This window comes from Zingiber officinale, chromosome 1A (assembly GCF_018446385.1).
Source record: "Zingiber officinale cultivar Zhangliang chromosome 1A, Zo_v1.1, whole genome shotgun sequence".
Taxonomy (NCBI): domain Eukaryota; kingdom Viridiplantae; phylum Streptophyta; class Magnoliopsida; order Zingiberales; family Zingiberaceae; genus Zingiber; species Zingiber officinale.
Window position 1 is genome coordinate 65763124 of NC_055987.1, and position 26393 is coordinate 65789516.

Here is a 26393-nt window from a genome sequence, read left to right on the forward strand (position 1 = left end):
AATATAATTTGCAGTATTTATTACTTCGACCCAAAATTGATGATTTAAATTATATTCCTTTAACATAGTCCTAGCAGCTTCTTGTAGTGTTCTATTTTTACGTTCCACTAGACCATTTTGTTGGGGGGTTCTAGGACATGAGAATTCATGTTGGTATCCATTTATTTTACAAAATTGAGTAAACCTATGATTTTCAAATCCCCCCCCCCCCCCCGGTGATCACTTCTTATTCTTTTAATTTTAGTATCTTTTTTATTTTCCATTAATTTGCAAAAATTACTAAATGTTTCATAGGTTTCATCTTTTGTTTTTAGGAATTTTACCCATGTGTACCTAGAGTAGTCATCAATTATCACTAAGCAATATTGGTTCTTGCTTAGTGATTTGGCTCCATGTGAATCAAATAGGTCAAGGTGAAGGAGCTCAAGTAAGGAGTTAGTTCTTTCTAGGTTGGTTGACTTGTGGGTTGACTTGGTTTGTTTTCCTTTTTGACACGCATCACAGATTGAGTTTTCAATAAATTTTAATTTGGGCAAACCTCTAACTAGACCATTTTGACTCATTTTTGAAATGAGTCTAGTGTGAGTGTGACCTAGTCTTCTGTGCCACAGTTGGGTTTCCTCTTGTTGTGTCAAGAGACACTTTATTGAGGATATTGATAGGTCAATTGTGTAGATGTTATTCTTCCTAAGCCCTTTAAGTCTAATCTCAGGGTTTTCGATGTTTTTAACTAGACCTAAGAATTATCAAAATTGACTAGATATCCACTGTCACACAATTGACTTATACTGTAACGACCCGACCCTCTTGGCCCATTTGACGGCCCATTTGGTGACCTCTCATGTCGTCAACCGTCGGCCCTTATGTTGTCGGCCCATTTGGCGACATCTAATGTCGTCCACCGACGAACCTTGGTCGTGCCGTTACTCACTAGGACTTTCCACCCCTGGTTAGTGGATTTTTGCCTTCCCTAGGATTCGAACTCTAAACCTCCAGGTTTAAGTATTAGAGTATATGAATCCTGGTAACCAAGTGAGATCATCTCACTTGGTTACCAGGATTCATAAACTCTAGTACTTAAGCCTGGAGGTCTAGAGTTCGAATCCTGGGGGACACAAAAATCCACTGGCTAGGGGTGGAAAGACCTAGTGAGTAACGGCACGACCAAGGGTCGTCGGTCGACGACATGAGAGGTCGCCAAATGGGCCGACGACATAAGGGCCACCAGTGGGCCGCCACAAGGGCCGCCCAAGAGGCTAAAGGGTCGGGTCGTTACAATAAAAAGGCACCTTTTTATTGTAACGACCCGACCCTCTTGGCCCATTTGGCGACCTCTCATGTCGTTGACCGTCGGCCCTTATGTCGTTGGCCCATTTGGCGACCTCTCATGTCGTCACCCCTGGCAGTGGATTTTTGCCTCCTCCAGGATTCGAACTCTAAACCTCCAGGCTTAAGTAGTAGAGTTTATGAATCCTGGTAACCAAGTGAGATGATCTCACTTGGTTACCAGGATTCATAAACTCTACTATTTAAGCCTTGATGTTTAGAGTTCGAATCCTGGGGGAGGCAAAAATCCACTGCCAGGGGTAGAAAGTCCTAGTGAGTAACGGCACGGCCAAAGGGTCGTCGGTCGATGACATGAGAGGTCGCCAAATGGGCCGACGACATAAGGGCCGACAGTCGATGACATGAGAAGTCGCCAAATGGGCCACCAAATGGGCTAAGAGGGTCGGGTCATTACATATACTTAGTAAATTAAAGTTAAAATTTTCAACCAATAAAATATTTCGAATAATGAAATCGGAACTAAGTTCAATATTACCTTTTCCGATTACTTTAAGTTTACCATCGTTGCCGAATGCAACCTATCAACGCTACCCCGCTCTGATACCAATTGTTGGATCGAGAACGCGCTAGAGGGGGGGTGAATAGTGCTCGCGGCTATTGTGTTCGATTATCGGAATCGTAAAAACTCATTCAGAAATTAAAGCAGCGGAAATGAAATAAAGAGACACATACACGAAGGATTTTACTTCGTTCGGAGCCTGTGACGACTCCTACTTGAAGGCCCGCGATCCTTGATCACTTTTGATGGGAAACAACTATTAGCACGATTATTACAAACTAAGTATTACAATAAGTGCGTTAAATAAATCTATACCGATGACGAAAAATGAGATCTCGGAGCATTGGGTCGTCGGGCACGAGTAGCAGCACTTCGAAACGTCTTTTAGAGCAGCACGTGGCAAGAGAATCACTTGTAATCAGATGTGTTGAGGTGCTGCTCGAAACCCCCTTATAAAGGGTGTTCAAGGCACCTTGGAAGCCTCCGATGGCGCCTCCATACTGCTGAGTCACCCGCGTGGATCAAGCTTGAACTGGTCAAAGTTCATCTGCTCAAGGTGCCTTATGACCCATTCAAGGGGCCTTCCAAGGCGCCTTATGACTCCTTCAAGGTGCCTCCCAAGGTGCTTCGCAGCCAGCTCCAGCTTTGCACCCGAGGCGCCTCTAAGCTCCATGGAGGCGCCTCAGACACTGTTTATCCGAGGGAAGACTTTATTATTTTGTACCTGCAAGACATGTTAGTCCCAAACAATATCCTGAAACACAAAGTTAGCACATAAAGTCATAAATAAGGTAACAAAATATTATCGATAGTCATTAAACTATCTGGGTCTGACATCGGATTTTCGTCCGGAAACCCTAGATCGACCCGACGCCTACTATTCCCTCTACGGGGAACGCGTCCTCACCTAATCCACTCAGGAGATATACCTGTTGTCAGTGTGATCCTCCAAATCGACTGGACTTTTGCTCAGCACTCGACGCTTCCAGACTTTCTGCTAGACATCCGCTTCTCGGCTAGTCCAGTCTTTCACCTGGTTTACGACACCAGGACTTTCCACCTAGGGTTACCACCCCCTAGGACTTTTGCCTGAAGCCATCGACCTGCCAAGACTTTCCGCATAGGTTTTGTTGGTTGCTACTCGGAAAGCCTATAGGTTCCACTGTACAAAAATTTTGTACAAAGGTCTGAACCTTTTCCTAGCTACCATGTGTTCTTTTAAATTAAATTTTGGATCTCCTGCGGAACTTAACACGTTTGATCCAAAACTTAATCTATTTGTTCTTTTAGGTTTTGACTTGGATCTCCTGCGGAACTTAACACGTTCGACCCAAGTCTCCTTAAGTTATTAATTCCATTAAATATTAATTTCCATAAAAGGTTCCCAGTACTGACGTGGCGATGCACATGGCCTTCTTGGATATGGGAGCAACCACCACCGACTAGACAAAACCTTTAATAGAAAGCTAATATTTAATTTCCTAAAATAACTTTAGGTTAACCAAAGAGAACAATCAAATCACAAGGAAAAGAAAGAAACAAAAGAACACAACTTAAAGAAAAACATATTCGAAATACTAGAACGTAAGCCTCTTGTATTTGGTATTATTTCCATAAATAACTAGCATGATGCGGAAATAAAATTACTAGTTATACCTTGTAGAAAAACCTCTTGATCTTCTACCGTATTCCTCTTCTAACCACGGACGTTGTATGGGCAACACTCTTCCAAGATGAGAAACCACCCACCACCTTCTGCACCTCCAAGCAAGTTTCGGCCACAAAACAAAAGCTTCACCAAGGAGAAAGACCACCTTACTAACCAAGCTCCTAGAGATGCTAGCTTTCTCTCCTTCTTCTTCTTCTTCTCCGAGTAGTATCCGGCCACCACAAGAGCTCCAATAGAGGGGTTCGGCCACCACAAGAGGAAGAGATGGAGAGGTTGGCCGCCACACCAAGGAACAAAAGAGGGAGAGGAATAATAGATGTTGTGTCTTGTGAAGGCACCTCACCCCTTCTTTTATATTCCTTGGCCTAGGTAAATTAGGAAATTTAATTACAATAAATTTTCCTTAATTTCCTTGACATGATTTAATTGAGAGAAATAAAATAAAATTTCCCAATTAATTTGTGATGGCCGCCACATCATTGGAATACAAAGAGGACAAGTTTTAATCAACAATTAAAACTTCCTAATTTGTTTCCGGAAATTTTAAAAATAAAATTTCTCTTTAAAATCTCTTCATGGTTAATAAAAGGAATATCTATAATTTTAATTTTATTAACATGTGAATAATTTTAAAGAGAAAATAAAACATCTCTTCCAATCTACAAATAAGGAAAGAGATCTAATCTCTTTCTTTAATCTTTGTAGATCTTTTACAAGAGAGATATTTTAATTTTAATTCTCTTTAAAATATATCTTCCACATAATAATAAAATTAAAATTAAATTTCTTTTTATTTATTTGGCCGGCCCTACTAGCTTGGGTTCAAGCTAGGCCGGCCATACCAAAATATACCTAGGCGGCCCTAGCTTGATTCCCAAGCTAGCTTGGTCGGCCCCTTGGTGGGTATAGAAGGTGGGTATAGGTGGGTATAGTACTCTATAAATAAGAGGCTACGATAGGGACCGAGAGGAGGAATTGGTTTTGTCTCCCGATAAAATTAAGCATCCCGCCCCGAACACACAACTTAATTTTATCAACGATAATTCATTCCACTAGAGAACTATCATTGAACTACCGCACCAATCCCAAATTACATTTTTGGGCTCCTTCTTATTATGAGTGTGTTAGTCTCCCTGTGTTTAAGATATCGAATGTCCACTAATTAAGTGAGTTACTGACAACTCATTTAATTAATGTCTAAGTCCAAGAGTAGTACCACTCAACTTTATCGTCATGTCGGACTAAGTCCACCTGCAGGGTTTAACATGACAACCCTTATGAGCTCCTCTTGGGGACATTATCAACCTAGTATCTCTAGGACACAGTTTCCTTCTATAATCAACAACACACACTATAAGTGATAGCATTTCCCAACTTATCGGGTTTATTGATTCATCGAACTAAATCTCACCCATTGATAAATTAAAGAAATAAATATCAAATATATGTGCTTGTTATTATATTAGGATTAAGAGCACACACTTCCATAATAACTGAGGTCTTTGTTCCTTTATAAAGTCAGTATAAAAGGAACGACCTCAAATGGTCCTACTCAATACACTCTGAGTGTACTAGTGTAATTATATAGTCAAGATAAACTAATACCTAATTACACTACGACCTTCTAATGGTTTGTTCCTTTCCATTCTGGTCGTGAGCTATTGTTTATAATTTATAAGGTACTGATAACATCATCTTCTGTATGTGACACCACATACTATGTTATCTACAATATAAATTAAATGAACAACTACAAACAAATGTAGATAATTAGACCAAATGTGATTCTTTATTCATAATGAATGTTTACAAAGCTTAGGCTTTCAATATACACTCCAACAATCTCCCACTTATACTAATGACTAAGCTGCCATATCTTCTACCATACATCTGATTCCCATTCCCTCCACATGCCGATCGAAAGCTTTCGCCGGAAGGGCCTTAGTGAAAGGATCTGCCAGGTTATCCGCTGATGCAATCTTGGCGATGACAACTTCTCCTCGCTTCACGATATCTCGTATCAGGTGGTACTTGCGCTCTATATGTTTACTCGCCTTATGAGCTCGTGGTTCCTTCGAGTTTGCAACTGCACCGCTATTATCACAATAAATTGTGATGATTTTGGGCAAACCAGGAATCACATCTAAGTCCATTAGAAAGTTCCTGAGCCATACTGCTTCTTTAGCTGCCTCAGAGGCTGCTACATACTCAGCTTCCATGGTTGAGTCTGATACGCATTTCTGCTTAACACTCCTCCATGAAATGGCTCCACCTCCTAAAGTAAACACATAGCCTGATGTAGACTTACTGTTATCCCTATCTGATTGGAAATCTGAATCCGTGTAACCCACAGGGAGCAAATCATCTGCTTGGTAAACTAGCATATAATCCCTAGTCCTTCTCAGGTACTTTAATATATGCTTTACCGCAGTCCAATGTCCTTGTCCAGGGTTACTCTGATATCTGCTGACCATGCCCACGGCAAAACAGATATCAGGTCTCGTACATAGCATTGCATACATTAGGCTTCCTACAGCCGAAGCATAAGGAACTGCTTTCATGTCCTCTATCTCTTTTGATGTCTTTGGAGACATCTCTTTAGATAAAGCTACTCCATGTCTAAAAGGTAAGAAACCTTTCTTGGAATCCTGCATGCTAAAACGAGCAAGGATTGTATCTATATATGAAGCTTGGGATAGACACAACATTCTTTTCTTACGATCCCTTATAACTTTGATCCCAAGAATGTGTGCACATTCTCCTAAGTCCTTCATATCAAATTGTTTGGACAACCATACCCTTACGCCCGATAATACCTTGACATTTTTGCTAATTAACAAAATATCATCTACGTATAGTACAAGAAATACCACCACGTTTCCGTTACACTTCTTGTATACACAAGACTCATCCGGACACTGAATAAATCCATATGACTAGATTACTTCATTAAACCGGATGTTCCAAGACCTTGAAGCTTGCTTCAGTCCATAAATGGACCGATTGAGCTTGCACACTAGATGCTCTTTGCCTTTTTCAATGAACCCTTCTGGTTGCTTCATATGGATGTTCTCTTCAAGACTTCCATTAAGGAAAGCTGTCTTGACATCCATTTGCCAAATCTCATAATCCATATGAGCAGCAATGGATAAGAGTATCCGGATAGACTTAAGCATGGCTACCGGTGAAAAGGTCTCCTCATAATCGATTCCCTCTTTCTGAGTGTACCCTTTCGCAACAAGCCTAGCTTTGAAGGTTTCTACCTTCCCATCTGTCCCTCTTTTCCTTTTGTAGATCCACTTGCATCCAACGACTTTTACACCATTGGGTGGTTCTGCAAGCTCCTAGACCTTATTAGAGTGCATATACTCTATTTCAGAATTCATTACCTTTTGCCAAGATGTTGCATCTATATCTTGGAGTGCTTCGTCATATGTTCGGGGATCAGGTTCATGTTTACCCGGGATCAAGTCCGAAGACTCTCCCAAAAACATGAATCTATCAGGCTGCCTTACAACCCTCCACTACGACGAGGCACTGTCTGTGGTTGTGTATCATGTGTGACACGTGTTGCAGTCTCTTGTGGTACTTCATCTTGTACTGTTGGTACTGAAGTAGACATGTCCTCTCTAAGTTCTTCTAAAACAACTTTACTACTGGGCTTGTGATCCATTATATAGTCTTCTTCTAAAAACTGGGCATTGGTGCTAACAATGACCTTCTGGTCTTTAGGACTATAAAATAAACCACCTTTCGTTCCTTTGGGATATCCTACAAACACGCGAACTTCTGTACGAGATTCTAACTTATCAGCATCTGGTTTCAGCACATGTGCTGGACTACCCCATATCCGAATATGTCTTAGACTGGGTTTTCGCCCATTCCACAATTCTATGGGAGTAGAAGAAACTGATTTAGAAGGTACTAAGTTCAGAACGTATACTGCTGTTTCCAGAGCATATCCCCAAAACGAATTTGGTAATTCTGAATAACTCATCATCGATCTAACCATTTCCATAAGAGTCCTATTCCTTCGTTCTGCTACACCATTCTGTTGGGGTGTTCCAGGTGCGGATTGAATCCACCTCGATAAGTAATTCCTAAACTCTCCTAAGAGGTATTCGCCACCACGATCGATCGTAGTGTCTTGATACTTTACCTAATCGTTTCTCCACATCACCTTGTATTCTTTGAACTTATCAAAGCACTCGGACTTGCGGCGCATTAGGTAAATATATCCGTATCTTGAATAATCGTCCATGAAAGAGACAAAATATTCAAAACCTCCTCTTGCCCGGACGGACATAGGCACACAAATCCGAGTGAACCAACTCTAACACTTCTTTGGCTCTATACCCTTGGCCTTGAACGGCCTCTTGGTCATTTTACCTTCTAAGCAAGATTCACAAGTTGGAAAATTTTCCAACTCTAATGAACTCAAAGTCCATCGGCTATAAGCCTCTGAATCCTACTTAAATTAATATGACCAAGTCTTAGATGCCAAAGATATGCTTGGTTCATTTCAAGGTTCTTTTCTCTTATTAGAATTAGAAGATGAGTTATAAATTTCCATGTTTTGCTTTGTGGAAGAAATTGATTTAAAGTATACAAATTGCCAACTAATGCACCAGAACGGATAATCACTTTATTTCTTTTAATAACTACATCGTTCTTGAAAGAAACCGAATATCCATCTAAAAACAGTTTAGAAACTGAAATTAAATTCTTTCTAAAACTGGGTACATAAAGACAATTTCTTAAAACCAAATTTCTATTTCTACTAAAAGACAAGTAGACGTCTCCCATTGCAACAGCTGCCACCTTAGTAGCATTGCCCATGTAGACGGTAATCTCCCCTTCAGATAGTCGTCGGGTTTCCTGGAACCCCTGCAAGGAATTGTAGACATGATCCCGTATCTACACACCAGTGCTGGTAGATAACACCACTAAACATGTTTCAACAACTAGAGCATGAGATATACCTTTGTTTTGGTTCCTACGAGGACATTCCGCCTTCCAATGTCCTGCCTGCTTAATTTCTTCACTGTGACTACCTCGTGACTCTGAGATTTATTCACTTTCTTTGCTGAACCAACTTGTTTCTTCTTCTTCTTTCCTTTCGGTTTAGAAGTAGAACCATTTTCAGCATAGTGAATTTGAGCATTGTGACGAAATAATCCTTCTGCTGCTTGAAGTTCTGTCAGTAGTTCCGCTAATGAATAAATCCTCTTATTCATATTATAGTTCAGGCGGAACTGCTCAAAACTTCTAGGTAGCGTTTGGAGAATCATATCGATCTGGGTTTCCCCATCAATTTCTCCTCCAAGGATCTGTATCTCGTTCAGATAAGCCATCATCTTTAGGATATGATCCCTTACAGGAGTACCCTCTTGCATGGTGGCTGTCATTATCTTTCTCATGGCTTCTTGCCTAGAAGCCCTATCCTGATGACCAAAGAGTTCCTTGAGATTGTTCATAATATCATAGGCTGTTGGTAAATCTTGATGCTGATGTTGCAATACATTTGACATTAAAGCCAAAATGTAACACCGCGCCATCTCATCTGCTTTTACCCATTTCCTATGATATTCAATCTCCTCTTGGGTAGATTCACCAGTAAGTGCTTCAGGACAAGGCTCAGTCAGTACATATTTATAGCTTTCAGCAGTAAGAACAATGTCCAGGTTTCTTTTCCAATCTATGTAGTTTGGTCCAGTAAGTCTATTCTGTTGAAGTATGATGGACAGTGGGTTGAAAGACATCCTAAGAATCACAAATAACTTTTGGTCAGAACTCTAAATTTAGAATAATATTGATTCCTCAAACAATACTATTTTAAATTAACCAACACTTCATAACACCGTGAATTTTGTATGCCACGTTAGTGTGGACGTATACAAATTCAACATTTGTAAAAGGAGGGTTTTAACCCATTAATTTTATTATCTTGTCAACCTAACTTTTTGACAAATAAAAATAATAGTTGGTATCATTTGGTCACACATATAATAGCAGTGACTCCGTTGGGGAGGATACTATTAGATGTGTCTAAGTGTATACCATTACTTGACACTAAGTCCATTAATAAGATTATGCCCCTTCCGTTGGGGAAGATCACACGCTCTTAATTAATTTCCTATAGTCATCCAAAAATGGAAGTTTGTTCTAGTGATCCACAAACAAGCTCATCCGTTATGGAGGAAGGCACTCAGAGCCAACGCGCAAGCTTGTTTGCATCACTTACAAACCAGTAATGGAGACCATGGGATTTATTTAAAAATCCCTCTCCCACTTAGTTATTTATAAATGAGGAATTTTAACTATGCTAGCCTACTAAACTTGTAAACTAACATGCACACACAGCACAATATAAAAGCAATAAATAGAAAATTTAATTTTCAACTATTATGGCTTTTATCTCTAATTGTCCTCCGTGTGTTGTCATCCCAAGCTGCTGCCATATTTGGCCACCGCCACCGGGTCTAGCTGTCGCATCCATCTTGCTCCTAGTTCCGCTGCGCCTCTGGTCCTTAGAAGGTTCCACGCTTTGCAAGATTCGATCCGCGACATTAATAGAATTTTACATTTTGATCCTATATTCCATAAAAGGAATGTACATGTATCTAGATCAAAAATAAAATCCTAATAAAACTAAATACTCTGTATTTTAATACAATCATGCACACACATTAAATGCCCTTGACATGTCCAAGGGTCCAATCACACACATAATAACTAAAAGCCATAATAGTTGGATCCTGCATCCACAAAGTTAGCACATCCTACTATTATCCCGCCTAAATTATGTATGACATGTGCATAATTAAACTAAATACCAAATACACAGAGGCAAAACCCTAGCTCGATACCAATTGTTGGTTGCTACTCGGAAAGCCTATAGGTTCCACTGCACAAAAATTTTGTACAAAGGTCTGAACCTTTTCCTAGCTACCATGTGTTCTTTTAAATTAAATTTTGGATCACTTGCGGAACTTAACACGTTTGATCCAAAACTTAATCTATTTGTTCTTTTAGGTTTTGACTTGGATCTCCTGCGGAACTTAACACGTTCGACCCAAGTCTCCTTAAGTTATTAATTTCATTAAATATTAATTTCCATAAAAGGTTCCCAGTACTGACGTGGCGAGGCACATGGCCTTCTTGGATATGGGAGCAACCACCACCGACTAGACAAAACCTTTAATAGAAAGCTAATATTTAATTTCCTAAAATAACTTTAGGTTAACCAAAGAGAACAATCAAATCACAAGGAAAAGAAAGAAACAAAAGAACACAACTTCGAAAAACATATTCAAATACTAGAACGTAAGCCTCTTGTATTTGGTATTATTTCCATAAATAACTAGCATGATGCGGAAATAGAAATTACTAGTTATACCTTGTAGAAAAACCTCTTGATCTTCTACCGTATTCCTCTTCTAACCTCGGACGTTGTGTGGGCAACGATCTTCCAAGATGAGAAACCACCAACCACCTTCTTCTCCTCCAAGCAAGGTTCGGCCACAAAAGAAAAGCTTCACCAAGGAGAAAAACCAAAATACTAACCAAGCTCCAAGAGATGCTAGCTTTCTCTCCTTCTTCTTCTTCTTCTCCGAGTAGTATCCGGCCACCACAAGAGCTCCAATAGAAGGGTAGGGTTCGGCCACCACAAGAGGAAGAGATGGAGAGGTTGGCCGGCCACACCAAGGAACAAAAGAGGGAGAGGAATAATAGATGTTGTGTCTTGTGAAGGCACCCTCACCCCTTCTTTTATATTCCTTGGCCTAGGTAAATGAGGAAATTTAATTATAATAAATTTTCCTTAATTTCCTTGACATGATTTAATTGAGAGAAATAAAATAAAATTTCCCCAATTAATTTGTGATGGCCGGCCACATCATTGGAATACAAAAGAGGATAAGTTTTAATCAACAATTAAAACTTCCTAATTTGTTTCCGGAAATTTTAAAAAATAAAATTTCTCTTTAAAATCTCTTCATGGTTAATAAAAGGAAATATCTATAATTTTAATTTTATTAACATGTGAATAATTTTAAAGAGAAAATAAAACATCTCTTCCAATCTACAAATAAAGAAAGAGATCTAATCTCTTTCTTTAATCTTTTGTAGATCTTTTACAAGAGAGATATTTTAATTTTAATTCTCTTTAAAATATATCTTCCACATAATAATAAAAATTAAAATTAAATTTCTTTTTTAATTTTATTTGGCCGGACCTACTAGCTTGGGTTCAAGCTAGGGCCGGCCACCCTAGGTCGGCCCTAGCTTGATTCCCAAGCTAGCTTTGTCGGCCCCCTTAGGGTGGGTATAGAAGGTGGGTATAGGTGGGTATAGTACTCTATAAATAAGAGGCTACGATAGGGACCGAGAGGAGGAATTGGTTTTGGTCTCCCGATAAAATTAAGCATCCCGTGTTCGCCCCGAACACACAACTTAATTTTATCAACGATAATTCATTCCACTGGAGAACTATCATTGAACTACCGCACCAATCCCAAATTACATTTTTGGGCTCCTTCTTATTATGAGTGTGTTAGTCTCCCTGTGTTTAAGATATCGAATGTCCACTAATTAAGTGAGTTACTGACAACTCATTTAATTAATGTCTAAGTCCAAGAGTAGTACCACTCAACTTTATCGTCATGTCGGACTAAGTCCACCAGCAGGGTTTAACATGACAACCCTTATGAGCTCCTCTTGGGGACATTATCAATCTAGTATCTCTAGGACACAGTTTCCTTCTATAATCAACAACACACACTATAAGTGATAGCATTTCCCAACTTATCGGGTTTATTGATTCATCGAACTAAATCTCACCCATTGATAAATTAAAGAAATAAATATCAAATATATGTGCTTGTTATTATATTAGGATTAAGAGCACACACTTCCATAATAACTGAGGTCTTTGTTCCTTTATAAAGTCAGTATAAAAGGAACGACCTCGAATGGTCCTACTCAATACACTCTGAGTGTACTAGTGTAATTATATAGTCAAGATAAACTAATACCTAATTACACTACGACCTTCTAATGGTTTGTTCCTTTCCATTCTGGTCGTGAGCTACTGTTTATAATTTATAAGGTACTGATAACATCATCTTCTGTATGTGACACCACATACTATGTTATCTACAATATAAATTAAATGAACAACTACAAACAAATGTAGATAATTAGACCAAATGTGATTCTTTATTCATAATGAATGTTTACAAAGCTTAGGCTTTCAGTATACACTCCAACAGGTTTACCACCCCTATGACCTAGGGTTACCATCCCCTAGGGTTTTTCCTTTGCCTAACCGTAGCTAGGACTTTCCTGAAATCCTTAAGCAGACTTGTTAGATCACAAAACACCTTAACTTTGAATCCTTTGCCATTATCAAAACACGAGTTCGATCGTCGGATGCTTCCCACATCAACAATACGATGTCTCGTATTGGTTGGTACTTGTGCTCTATTGTGTTTACTTGCCTTATGGACTTATGATTTCTTCGAGTTTGCTACTGTACCACTATTATTACAATAAATTGTAATAATTTTTGGGCAAACCAGAAATCATGTCTAAGTTCATCATGAAGTTTCTGAGTCATTCAGCTTCTATGGTGGAATCCAAAAAGCACCTATGCTTAACACCCTTCCATTGTTGTGGCTTCACTTCTAAAGTAAACACAAAACCCCGAGGTTGACTTACTATTTTCCCTATCTGATTAGAAGTCTGAATCCGTGTAACCCACAGGGAGCAAATCATCTGCCTTGTAAACTAGCATATAATCTCTAGTCCCTCTAAGGTACTTTAATATATACTTTATGGCAGTCCAGTGTCCCGGTCTTGGATTACTTTGATATCTGCTAACCATGCCCATGGCAAAGCAGATATCCGGTCTCATGCATAGCATACATTATGCTTCCAATAGCCGAAGCATAAGGAACTGCCTTTATATCTTCTATCTCCTTTGATGTCTTTGGAGACATCTCTTTAGATAAAGTTACTCCATGTATAAAAGGTAGAAAACCTTTCTTGGAGTCTTGCATGCTAAAATGAGCTAGGATCGTATCGATATATGAAGCTTGGGATAATAATAATATTCTTTTCTGGCGATCCCTTATTGTTGGAATCCCAAGGTTGTTTTGGTGTGATCAACAAGTTAAGTTAGGTCCTGCGTTGTTTCTATCCTTGTGTCTAAGTGTGCAGGAGCTTAGGAACACAGGTAGTCGAGCGGAAGACGCAGCTAGCGAGAAGGACGGCAATCTGAGGGACGAGGTGCTGTGGAAGAGTACACCGGCGGACGAGAAGGAAGCGCGCGGTGGTTTCGAGGGACGAAAGCCGGAGCGGAAGATTGCTCGGGGAGCAAGAGACGCAGCTAGCGAGAAGGTCGACTACCGAGGGACGAAGACTGCGGATGAGTACGCTGGCGGACGAGAAGGAAACACGCGGCAATTCCGAGGGACGAGAAGCCGGAAGGAAGCCCGCTTGAGAAGACCGGAAGTTGGGTTCGGGTGAGCCCTTTTCCGGATGGCAGAGATCACCCAAGTAAGCGGATCCGCAGCGGAAGACCCGGACCGAGGCGGGACTAAAACGGAGCAGAGGTCCCGGACGCAAAAGTCAACCAGAGTTGACATTTTGCTCCGGAGCGCCCGGAACTGTCCGGGGCGCCCGGAGCAGCCCGGGGCGCCCGGAACAGTCCGGGGCGCCCGGAACGTGAAGTTTGACCAGAACGCGTCTTTCGCATTCTGGACGTTGGGGGATAAAGCTTTATCCCCCCCAGCGCGCCCGGAACCCTTCCAGGCGCCCCGACCAAGACTATAAATATAGCCTTGGTCCAGAAGCTGTCAATCAACTGAGAACTCAAGCATTCTTTCTACACTTGTACGCTTTTTTGTTTTAAGCTTCTATTGTGCGCTTCATTGCTATAAAAGGCTTCTCCGCCTGAAGGAGATACTAGTGCTACGCTTTCTTGGATTAACAACCTTCCCGGTTGTAACCAAGTAAATCTCGGTGTGCCTTTTACTTTTCTGCTTTTATTTATTTCTCTTATTTTACAAGTGTTATTTTAAGAGTTCGAGAAGGGTGTTTGCGTTTTGATTTTTGCAGGGCTATTCAACCCCCCCTTCTAGCCGGCCCAACGGTCCTACAAGTGGTATCAGAGCCAAGACGCTTCAGGAGGACTAACCGCCAATCGAAGCAAAGATAATGGCCGGACCAAGCATCCACCCGCCGAAATATGGAGGAGATTTCGCTACGTGGAGGAATCTGATGCAGGTATTTTTTACCACAGACTTTGAATTAACTTTAACAATGGAATCCGGTTTTGTAGCTCCAGAAGGTAAGGAAAAATGTCAATGGACAAAAAAGGAGCAGGCTGAATTCGTGGCGAACGGCAAAGCAGTATACCATCTGCTAAGCGTTCTTCCACCTTAAGAAGTCAACAGAATCGGACAATACCACTCTGCAAAGGAACTTTGGGAAAAGTTTCTCGAGCTGCACGAAGGGACTTCCGAAGCCAAGCTCGCCAGAAGATATCTACTTCGGAATCAGCTCACCAGCCTGCAACTTGGGGAAGATGAGACAGTCGCGCACTTGCACTCGAGAATCAAAGAGATCATCACCGGACTATCGAATCTCGGAGAAACGGTAAGTAACCGAGATTCGCTAAGGTACGCACTAAATTCATTTCCTAGAAATTCAAAATGGGCATCACTAGTAGATGCCTTTTATATTTCTAAAGATTTAGAAAAGATCTCGTTAGAAGAATTTTTTTCTACTTTTGAAGTGCATGAGTCAAGATGTGCAGGAATGAAGGAGCCTAAGAATAACGTCGCCCTCAAAGCTTCGAGAGACGAACCAGAGTCGGAATCCTCTCTCGATGACGAGGAAATGGTAATGATAGTAAGAAGATTCAAGAAGCTTTGTAAATCCAGATCTACTAACCATCCACAGGGGAAGAAGAAAAGGAAGATCCGCTGCTACCACTGCGACGAAGAAGGGCACGTCAAGGACAATTGCCCCAAGCTGAAGAACAAGAACAAGGAAAAGGGTAAGAAGCCTATCCAAAAGCGAAAAGCCCTAAAGGCGACGTGGGATGATACGTCGTCGGAGTCGGAAGTCGAGGCATTCTCCGGACTTGCTCTAATGGCAAGTCATCAAGACGACGATTGCGAGTCAAGCTCTTCCGAAATGAGCATCGAGAGCATCGATGAAGGGGGAGCTTCGTCAGAGGAAAGCAGTAGTTCAGGGGGAGACACGGAAAACGAACTCGACAAGGTAAGTTAGGTACGTTCACTTCCTCCCGATAAACTTTATAAATTTGTTAAGTTATTAACTAAAGACTGTTGTAAATTAGAAAAAGAAATAAAAAATTTAAAAATAATCTTAGTTAAATCCTGCCCTCTAGAGGAATTAGATAAATCAAAATTAGAAAATGAAAAATTGAAACTTGAAAATAATGATTTGAAAATTCAAGTAGATAATTTGAAAAATCATGCATGTTCATCTAATTCTAGAAAATTTAAAAATTTAAATTGGTATTATAGATATCACACGGGACAAATTAAGAATATCTCTAGAAAATATGTCCCTAAGAAATTTTTAATCAATCCAGTAGGCTGGAACCTTTATTGGGTTCCTAAATCTTGCTTAGTCTAAGTTTTAAAATTAAAATTAAAATTAGCACTTTTCAGTGAGGAAATTAAACAATGAATTTCTCTATGAGATTTTTCTAAGGAAGTGGTTGTTTCTCTAATAACCAAGAAGGCCTAGTGCCTCGCCACGACCTGGAAGCCAAAATATTGAAATAAATGTTTAATTAACTTTCTGTCAAAGCATTAAAATTAGAATTAATTAATGCTTTCAAAGTTTAAAAAAACAAATATTTTTTCAAAATATTTTTATACTTAGAAAAATACTTTTTGCCAAAGTCAAATTTTCACTTAGAAAAATTCTCAAAGTTTTCACTTAGAAAAATTTTCTGCTTAAGTTACTTAGAAAAATTCTCATTTTTTGTTAATTTAGAAAAATTTTCATAAGACAATTTTGTTTAAGTTAAAAGACCATTTTGAAATTGAAAATTTCTGCTTAAAGTCTTTAAGAAATTTTTTTTACTCTAAGTCTTTAACCCTTAGTTCTTTTTAAACCCCATTTTTTTGTGATCAAAGGAGGAGAAGAATTAGTATAAGTCTAGGGGGAGGTAGAAATTGAAAATTGAAAATTTTTGAAATTTAATTTTGTTGCACATTATTGCAATAACTTGTTTTAATTTTATGTCTAGTTTTGACCCTAGCTTAACGTGGGTTGATCACGCCAAAAAGGGGGAGATTGTTGGAACCCCAAGGTTGTTTTGGTGTGATCAACAAGTTAAGTTAGGTCCTACGTTGTTTCTAACCTTGTGTCTAAGTGTGCAGGAGCTTAGGAACACAGGTAGTCGAGCGGAAGATGCAGCTAGCGAGAAAGACGGCAGTCCGAGGGACGAAGTGCTGCGGAAGAGTACACCGGCGGACGAGAAGGAAGCGCGCGGTGGTTCCGAGGGACGAAAGCCGGAGCGGAAGATTGCTCGGGGAGCAAGAGACGCAGCTAGATAGAAGGTCGACGACCGAGGGACGAAGACTGCGGATGAGTACGCTGGCGAACGAGAAGGAAACACGCGGCAATTCCGAGGGACGAGAAGCCGGAAGGAAGCCCGCTTGAGAAGACCGGAAGTTGGGTTCGGGTGAGCCCTTTTCCGGATGACAGAGATCACCCAAGTAAGCGGATCCGGAGCAGAAGACCCGGATCGAGGCGGGACTAAAACGGAGCAGAGGTCCCGGACGTAAAAGTCAACCAGAGTTGACATTTTGCTCCGGGGAGCCCGGAACTGTCCGGGGCGCCCGGCTCCAGGGCGCCCGGAACGTGAAGTTTGACCAGAACGCGTCTTTCGCGTTCTGGACGTTGGGGGATAAAGTTTTATCCCCCCCAGGGCGCCCGGAACCCTTCCAGGCGCCCCGACCAAGACTATAAATATAGCTTTGGTCCAGAAGCTGTCAATCAACTGAGAACTCAAGCATTCTTTCTACACTTGTACGCTTTTCTGTTTTAAGCTTCTATTGTGCGCTTCATTGCTGTAAAAGGCTTCTCCGCCTGAAGGAGATACTAGTGCTACGCTTTCTTGGATTAACAACCTTTCCGGTTGTAACCAAGTAAATCTCGGTGTGCCTTTTACTTTTATGCTTTTATTTATTTCTCTTATTTTACAAGTGTTAGTTTAAGAGTTCGAGAAGGGTGTTTGCGTTTTGATTTTTGCAGGGCTATTCAACCCCCCCTTCTAGCCGGCCCAACAATCCTACACTTATTACTTTGATCCCAAGAATATGTGCATTCTCCCAAGTCCTTCATATCGAATTGTTTGGACAACCATATCCTTACTTCTGACAACACTTTGATATTGTTTCCAACTACCAAATATGTCATCTACGTATAGTACAAGAAATACCACCATGTATCCATAACAATTCTACAAGGCTCATCCGGATACTGAATAAATCCATAAGTCTGGATTACTTCATTAAACCGGATGTTCCAAGACCTTGAAACTTTGCTTCAGTCCATAAATAGACCGATTAAGCTTACATACTAGATGCTCTTTGTCCTTCGCAATGAACCCCTCTGGTTGCTTCATATGGATGCTTTCTTCGAGACTTCCATTAAGGAAAGCTATCTTGACATCCATTTGCTATATCTCATAATCCATATGAGCAGCAATAGGTAAAAGAATCCGAATAGGCTTAAGCATGGCTACAGGTGAAAAAGTTTACTTTTTCAACAAGCCTTGCTTTGAAAGTTTCCACCTTCCCGTCTATCCCTCTTTTCCTATTGTAGACCTATTTACACCCAATGACTTTTACTCCATTTGGTGATTCTACAAGCTCCTAGATGTAGATTCTATTTCAGTATTCATTGCTCTTTGCCAAGATGCTGCATCTTTATCTTAGAGTGCTTCGTCATATGTCCGGGGATCATGTTCATGTTCACCAGGGATCAAGTCTAAATACTCTCCCAAAACATGAATCTATTAGGTTGCCTAACAACCTTCCCACTATGACGAGACACTGTCTATAATTGTGCACGTGCTGCAGTTTCTTGTGGTATCTTATCTTGTACTGTTGGTACTAGGTTAGACATGTTCTTTATTATTTCCTTAAGAACAAATGTACTTATGGACATGTGGTTCATTACATAGTCCTCTTCTAAAAATCGAGCATTGGTGCTAACAATGACCTTCTGATTTTTAGGACTATAAACCTCCTTTCGTTTCTCTAGGATAACTCATAAACAAGTGAACTCCTGTCCAACTTATCAATATCTCCTTTTAGCACATGTGCTGGACTACCCTAAATCCGAATATGCTTCAGACTAGACTTATGCTCATTCTATAATTCTATGGGAGTAGAGGGTTCTGACTTTATAAGGTACTATGTTCACTTCCGTTTCCAGAATATATCCTCAAAATGAATTTGGTAATTCTGAATAACCCATCATTGATCTAACTATTTCCATAAAAGTCCTATTCCTTCGTTCTACTATACCATTCTGTTGGGGTGTACCCGGTGTAGTCAGTTGGGATTGAATCTCGACTTCTGATAAGTGACTCCTAAATTCTCCTAAGAGGTACTTGTCACTACGATCTCACCGTAGTGTCTTGATACTTTTACCTTGACGTTTCTCCACATCAGCCTTGTACTATTTGAACTCATCAAAGCACATAGACTTATGGCGCATCAAGTAAATATATCTATATCTCAAATAGTCATCTACAAAAGAGACAAAATATTTGAAATCACCACTTTCCTGGATAGTCATAGGTCCACACAAATTAGAATGAACCAATTCCAACACTTCTTTGGTTCTATACCCCTTAGACTTAAATAGTCTCTTGGTCATTTTTCCTTCTAAGTAAGACTTGCAGGTTGGAAAGTTTTCCATCACCAATGAACCCAAAAGTTCATTGGCTATTATCCTTTAAATCCTACTCAAGCCAATATGACTTAGCCTTAGATGTCAAAGATATGATTGGTTCATTTTCGAAGGTTGCTTTCTCTTATTAGAGTTAGAAGATGTGTTATTAATTTTCATTTGTTGCATCGTGGGAGTTATTGGATTATAAATTATCAACCAACGTACCAAAATAGATAACTTCCCTCTTTTTCTTGATAATAACTTTGTTATCAAAAGAGACAGAATATCAAGTTATTTGAATAGTTTAGAAACTGAAATCTAGTTCTTTCTAAACTTGGTACGTTAAGATAATTTCTCAAAATCCATGTTTTAATCTTATCGAAGGATAAACATCTCCTACTGCAACAGCTGCTACTTTTGCAGCAGTGCCCATGTAGACGGTGATTTTCCCTTCATATAGTTGTCGAGTTTCCTGGAACCCCTCCAATGAATTGCAGACATGATCAGTGGCTCTTGTATCTACACGCCAAGTGCCGATAGATATCACCACTACACATGTTTCAACAACTAATGAATAAAATACACCTATATTATTTTTAGTTCTAAGAGGACAGCCTGCCTTAGAGTCCAATTTCTGTTTCCAATCATTATAATTGGGACTACTAAGTCTATTCTATAGTGTAACAACTAGGGGATTGACAAACATTTGAAATCCTAAGAATCACAAAAATATTTGGTCAAGACCAACACCTCAAAATCCTTGTGATTTATCTATTAATTTTATTATCTTGTCAACCTGACTTTATGACAAATAAAATTAATAGTTGGTCTATCTTTGAACAAATATTTGGTCAAAACTTTGAATCTAAAATAATATTGATTCCTCAAAATAATATTATTTAAATTCACCAGCACCTCTAACACCATGAATTTTGTTTGCCACGTTAATGTGGACGTATACAAAATTAAACATTTGTAAAAGAAAGATCTTATCCATTAATTATCTTGTCAACCTTAAATTACCTCAAACACCATGGATTTAGTATGTCACGTTAGTGTGGATATATACAAATTCAAATATTTGTAAAAGGAGGTTTTACCCATTTTATTATCTTGTCAACCTAACTTTATGACAAATAATATTACCTCAAACACCGTGAATTATGTTTGCCACGTTAGTGTGGTGGTATACAAATTCAGACATTTGTAAGAGGGGGTTTCACTGAGCTTCTTGACAAATTAATAGTTGGTATTCCTTTGGTCACGCAAAACAATAGCAGTGACTCCGTTGGGGAGGATACTATTGAATGCGTCTAAGTGTATACCATTACTTGATACTTAGTCCATTAAATAGGATTATGCCACTTCAGTTGGAGAAGATCACACACTCCGAAATAATTTCCTATAATCATCCATAAAGGAAGTTTGATCTAGTGATCCACAATAAACCCATCCGTTGTGGAGGGAGGCACTCAGAGCCAACACGCAAGCTTGTTGCATCACTTACAAACCAGTAATGGGGATCATGGAATTTATTTAAAAATCCCTCTCCCACTTAGTTATTTAAGGTGAGGAATTTTAACCTAGCAAATATACATCACACACATCATAGTAAATAAAAGCAATAAATATGGAAATTAATTTTCCAACTATTATAACCTTTTCCATCACTGTCCTTTGCGTGCTGCCAGCACTAGGGTTCATGTCGTCGGGTCCATCAAGCTTCCTTTTCCGCTGTGCCTCTGGTCCTCCAATAACACCATACCTTGTAAGGATATGATCCGCGACAGAAAGAATAAAAGTTTAAATACATCGATCCTATATTCCACAAGAGAATGTACATCAAGTCTAGATCAAACATAAATATAAAATCCAAGGGCTAATACATCTCCTGCTGTATTAGTTAAATACAATCATGCACACAAAATAAAATGCCCTTGACATGTCCAAGGGTCCAATCACACACAATATTTATAAGCCATAATAGTTGGAGCCTGCAACCACAGAGTTAGCACATCCTACTATTATCCTGCCTAAATTATGTATGACATGTGCATAATTAAACTGAAAACCAAACACACAGAGGCAAACCCTAGCTTTGATACCAATTGTTGGTTGGTCCTAGGAATATCGTACCGATTTTCCTACACAAAAATTTTGTACAAGTCCTGAACCTTTCCTAACAACCTATTGTGTTCTTTAGAAAATAAATTCGGAATCACAAACGGAACTTAACATAAACATTATTGATTCCAAATTTAACTTACCTGTTCTTAGAGGTTTAGACTTGGATCGCAAATGATACTTAACATTATAGATCCAAATCTACTTATGTTACAAATTCAATTAAATATTTATTTCAGAAATCAGCTCCCAGGTCAAACATGACGAGGCACTTGGCCTTCTTGGGTATGGGAACATCCACCACTGGCTCGACAAAGCCTCTTAATGAAATTCAATATTTAATTTCCTTATATAACTCTAGGTTTAACCAAAAAGAACAATCGCATCACAAGATTGAAAAATAAAAGAAACACAAATTCGAAACAAATCTGAACATCTAGAATCTCTAGCCTCTTGTGTTTGGAATTCATACAAAGAAAAACTAGTATGATGCAGAAAATAATTACTAGTTATACCATTCTTTGTATGCACCAACCTCTTGATCTTCTACCGTATTACTCTTCTTATCTCGGAGTCGTGTGGGCGACGATCTTCCAAGATGAGAACCACCCAAGCCCTTCTTCTTTCTTTTTCCAAGTTTTGGCCAAGCAAATTTCTCCAAGAGATAGCAAGTCTCGGCCACCACCACCAATTGTGGCGAAAAAAAAAAAGGCGAATACGCTCGCCCCCAGCGCCCTCGCCAACCCATCCCAAGGACAACACGGAGGAGGTAAATCATGGGCGGCTACTGTTGGAACCCCAAGGTTGGTTTTGGTGTGATCAACAAGTTAAGTTAGGTTATGTTGTTTTCTAACCTTGTGTCTAAGTGTGCAGGAGCTTAGGAGCACAGGTACTCGAGCGGAAGACGCAGCTAGTGAGAAGGACGGCACGCGGTGCGTCCGAGGGACGAGGCGCTGCGGAAGAGTACACCGGCGGACGAGAAGGAAGTGCGCGCGATGGTTCCGAGGTACGAAAGCCGGAGTGGAAGATTGCTCAGGGAGCAAGAGACGCAGCTAGCGCAAAGGTCGGCACGGGGTGCGATCGAGGGACGAAGTCTGCGGATGAGTACGCTGGTGGACGAGAAGGGACACGCGGCAATTCCGAGGGACGAGAAGCCGGAGGGAAGCACGCTCGAGAAGACCGGAAGATGGGTTCGGGTGAGCCCTATTCCGGAAGGCAGAGATCACCCAAACGAGCGGATCCGGAGCGGAAGAACCGGACCGAGGCGGGACTTAACCGGAGAAGTGGTCCCGGACAAAAAAGTCAACCGTGTTGACTTTCGGGGTCCGAGGCGCCCGGAACCCCGGAGCTGTCTGGGGCGCCCGGAATGCTTCCGGGCGCTCGGACCCTGATTTTGACCAAGATCGCGATTTACGTGATCTGAACGTTGGGGGATAAAACTTTATCCCCCCCAGGGCGCCCGGAACCCTTCCAGGCGCCCCGACCAAGGCTATATGACCAAGGCTATAAATATAGCCTTGGTCCAGAAGCTCTTCATCAGTTCAGAAATTGTAAACAACACTTGTGTGCTTCCACTGTTTAGATTAGCTTCTGTCTTTCTGTGCTTACACTGCTGTAAACGAGGCTTCTCCGCCTGAAGGAGCTCTTAGTGCGATCTTCATCCTTGGATTAACAACCTCCCCGGTTGTAACCAAGTCAAATTCGGTGCCTCATTTTTATGCTTTATTTTCTGTTTAATCTATTTTTTATGTGTTAGCTTAATCGTACGAGAAAGGGTTGTGTTTGATCTTTTAGCCCTTCTACCCGGCCGCATCGGTCCTACAAGTGGTATCAGAGCCGAGGCGCTTCAGGAGGACTAACCGCCGAACGAAGCAACAAGATGGCCGGATCCAACATCCACGCACAAAAATTTGAAGGGGACTTCGCTAGCTGGAAAAATCGAATGGAGGTATTTCTTGAAACAGATTATGATTTATTACTAACAATGGAATTTGGCTATGAAGCACCAGAGGGCAAAGCAAGAAATCAATGGTCAAAGAAGGAGCAGGCTGACCACGTGGCAAACAAGAAAGCAGAATTCCATCTGCTAAGTGTACTTCCAACATAAGAAGTCAATCGAGTCGGTACCTATAACTCGGCAAAGGAGCTTTGGGAGAAATTCCTGGAGTTACACGAAGAACATCCGAAGCCAAACTTGCAAGACGGGATTTACTTCGTAACCAGCTTACAAACCTCCGATTTGAAGAAGGTGAAACAATTGCACATCTACACTCGAGGATTCAGGAACTCATCACTAGACTTACGAATCTCGGAGAAGAGGTAAGTAACCGAGATTCGCTAAGGTATGCCCTAAATTCCTTTCCTAGAAACTCAAAATGGGCATCACTAGTAGATGCCTTTTACATTTCAAAAGATCTAGAAAAAATTTCATTAGACGAATTCTTTTCAACTTTTGAAGTGCATGAGTCAAGATGTGCAGATCCGAAGGAGCCCAAGAATAATGTCGCTCTTAAAGCTTCGAGAGACGAACCTGAGTCAGAATCTTCTCTCGACGACGAGGAAATGGTAATGATGGTAAGACGATTTAAAAATATTTGTAAATCTAGGAAATCTAACCATCCGCAAGGAAGAAAGAAAAGAACCATCCGCTGCTACCATTGCGATGAAGAAGGGCACGTCAAGGACAATTGCCCTAAACTGAAGAATAAAGGGAAGGACAAGGGTAAGAAGCCTATCCAAAAGCGCAAGGCCCTAAAAGCAACGTGGGACGATACGTCGTCGGAATCGGAAGTCGAGGAGTTCTCCGGGCTCGCGTTAATGGCGAGTCATCAAGACGACGACTGCGAGTCAAGCTCTTCCGAAATGAGCATCGATGAAGGGGAGCCACGTCGAAGAAAAGCAGTCAGGGGGAGAAACCGACAACGAGATCGACAAGGTAAGTGAGGTACGATCTCTTCCTCCTGATAAAATGTTTAAATTCATTAAAATTTTAACAAAAGATTGCTGCAAATTAGAAAATGAAAATAAAGATTTAAAAGCAATATTAGCTACATCTTGTCCGTTAGAAATGCTAGATAAATCAAATTTAGAAAATGAAAAATTAAAATTAGAAATTCAAAATTTAAAAATTCAAGTAGAAAACTTGAAAAACTCTGCTTGCTCATCTAAAACCAATTTTAGAAGGTTCAATAATTTGAATTGGTATTATAGATATCACCAGGGACAAATTAAAAATATCTCTAGAAAATATGTCCCTAAGAAATTTTTAGTTAATCCAGTAGGTTGGAACCTTTATTGGGTTCCTAAATCTTGCTTAGTGTAAATTTTAAAATCAAAGTTAGCGCTTTAAGTGAGAAAATTAAACAAAAATTTCTTTATGGGCTTTGACTAGAAAGTGGTTGTTGCTCCAATAACCAAGAAGGCCTAGTGCCTTGCCACTGCCTGGAAGCCAAATATTGAAATAAATGTTTAATTAATAAAGCATTAATACTAGAATTATTTAATGCTTTAAAAAGTTATTCAAACATGTTTCAAAATTTTGACATAAATTTTTTTAAATAATTAATTTTTTTTAAAATTCTATTTTCAAAAATAATTTTTACTTAGAGTGTTTAGAAAAATTTTCAAAAATTATTTTTTCCTAAGTTAAAATTTTACTTAGAGTTTTTTCTGCTTTTATTGATTAAAAAATATTTTTCAAAATATTTAATTAAGTTTTATTGATTGCAAAATTCTTTTTCTAACTTAGAATCTTTTGACTTAGAAATTTTTTTTAAGGTAGCTTTTCAAAATTTTCTAAGTCTTTAACCCTTAGATTTTTTTTGGAACCCCATTTTTTTTGTGTTCAAAGGGGGAGAAGGATAAGTATAAGTCTAGGGGGAGGTAGCCTAAAACTATTTTTTTTTCTATCTTTGTGCACTAAATTGTAAATTTAGTTAGTTTATTTTTTGTCTAGTTAACCCTAGCTTAACTTGGGTTGATCACACCAAAAAGGGGGAGATTGTTGGAACCCCAAGGTTGGTTTTGGTGTGATCAACAAGTTAAGTTAGGTTCTGTTGTTTTCTAACCTTGTGTCTAAGTGTGCAGGAGCTTAGGAGCACAGGTACTCGAGCGGAAGACGCAACTAGCGAGAAGGACGGCACGCGGTGCGTCCGAGGGACGAGGCGCTGCGGAAGAGTACACCGGCGGACGAGAAGGAAGTGCGCGCGATGGTTCCGAGGTAAGAAAGCCGGAGCGGAAGATTGCTCAGGGAGCAAGAGACGCAGCTAGCGCGAAGGTCGGCACGGGGTGCGATCAAGGGACGAAGTCTGCGGATGAGTACGCTGGTGGACGAGAAGGGACACGCGGCAATTCCGAGGGACGAGAAGCCGGAGGGAAGCACGCTCGAGAAGACCGGAAGATGGGTTCGGGTGAGCCCTATTCCGGATGTCAGAGATCACCCAATCAAGCGGATCCGGAGCAGAAGACCCGGACCGAGACGGGAACTTAACGGAGAAGTGGTCCCGGACAAAAAGTCAACCATAGTTGACTTTTTGCTCCGGGGCGCCCGGAGCTGTCCGGGGCGCCCGGAATGCTTCCGGGCGCTCGGACCCTGATTTTGACCAAGATCGCGATTTACGTGATCTGATCGTTGGGGGATAAAACTTTATCCCCCCCAGGGCGCCCAGAACCCTTCCAGGCGCCCCGACCAAGGCTACAAATATAGCCTTGGTCCAGAAGCTCTTCATCAGTTCAGAAATTATAAACAACACTTGTGTGCTTCCACTGTTTAGATTAGCTTCTGTCTTTCTGTGCTTACAC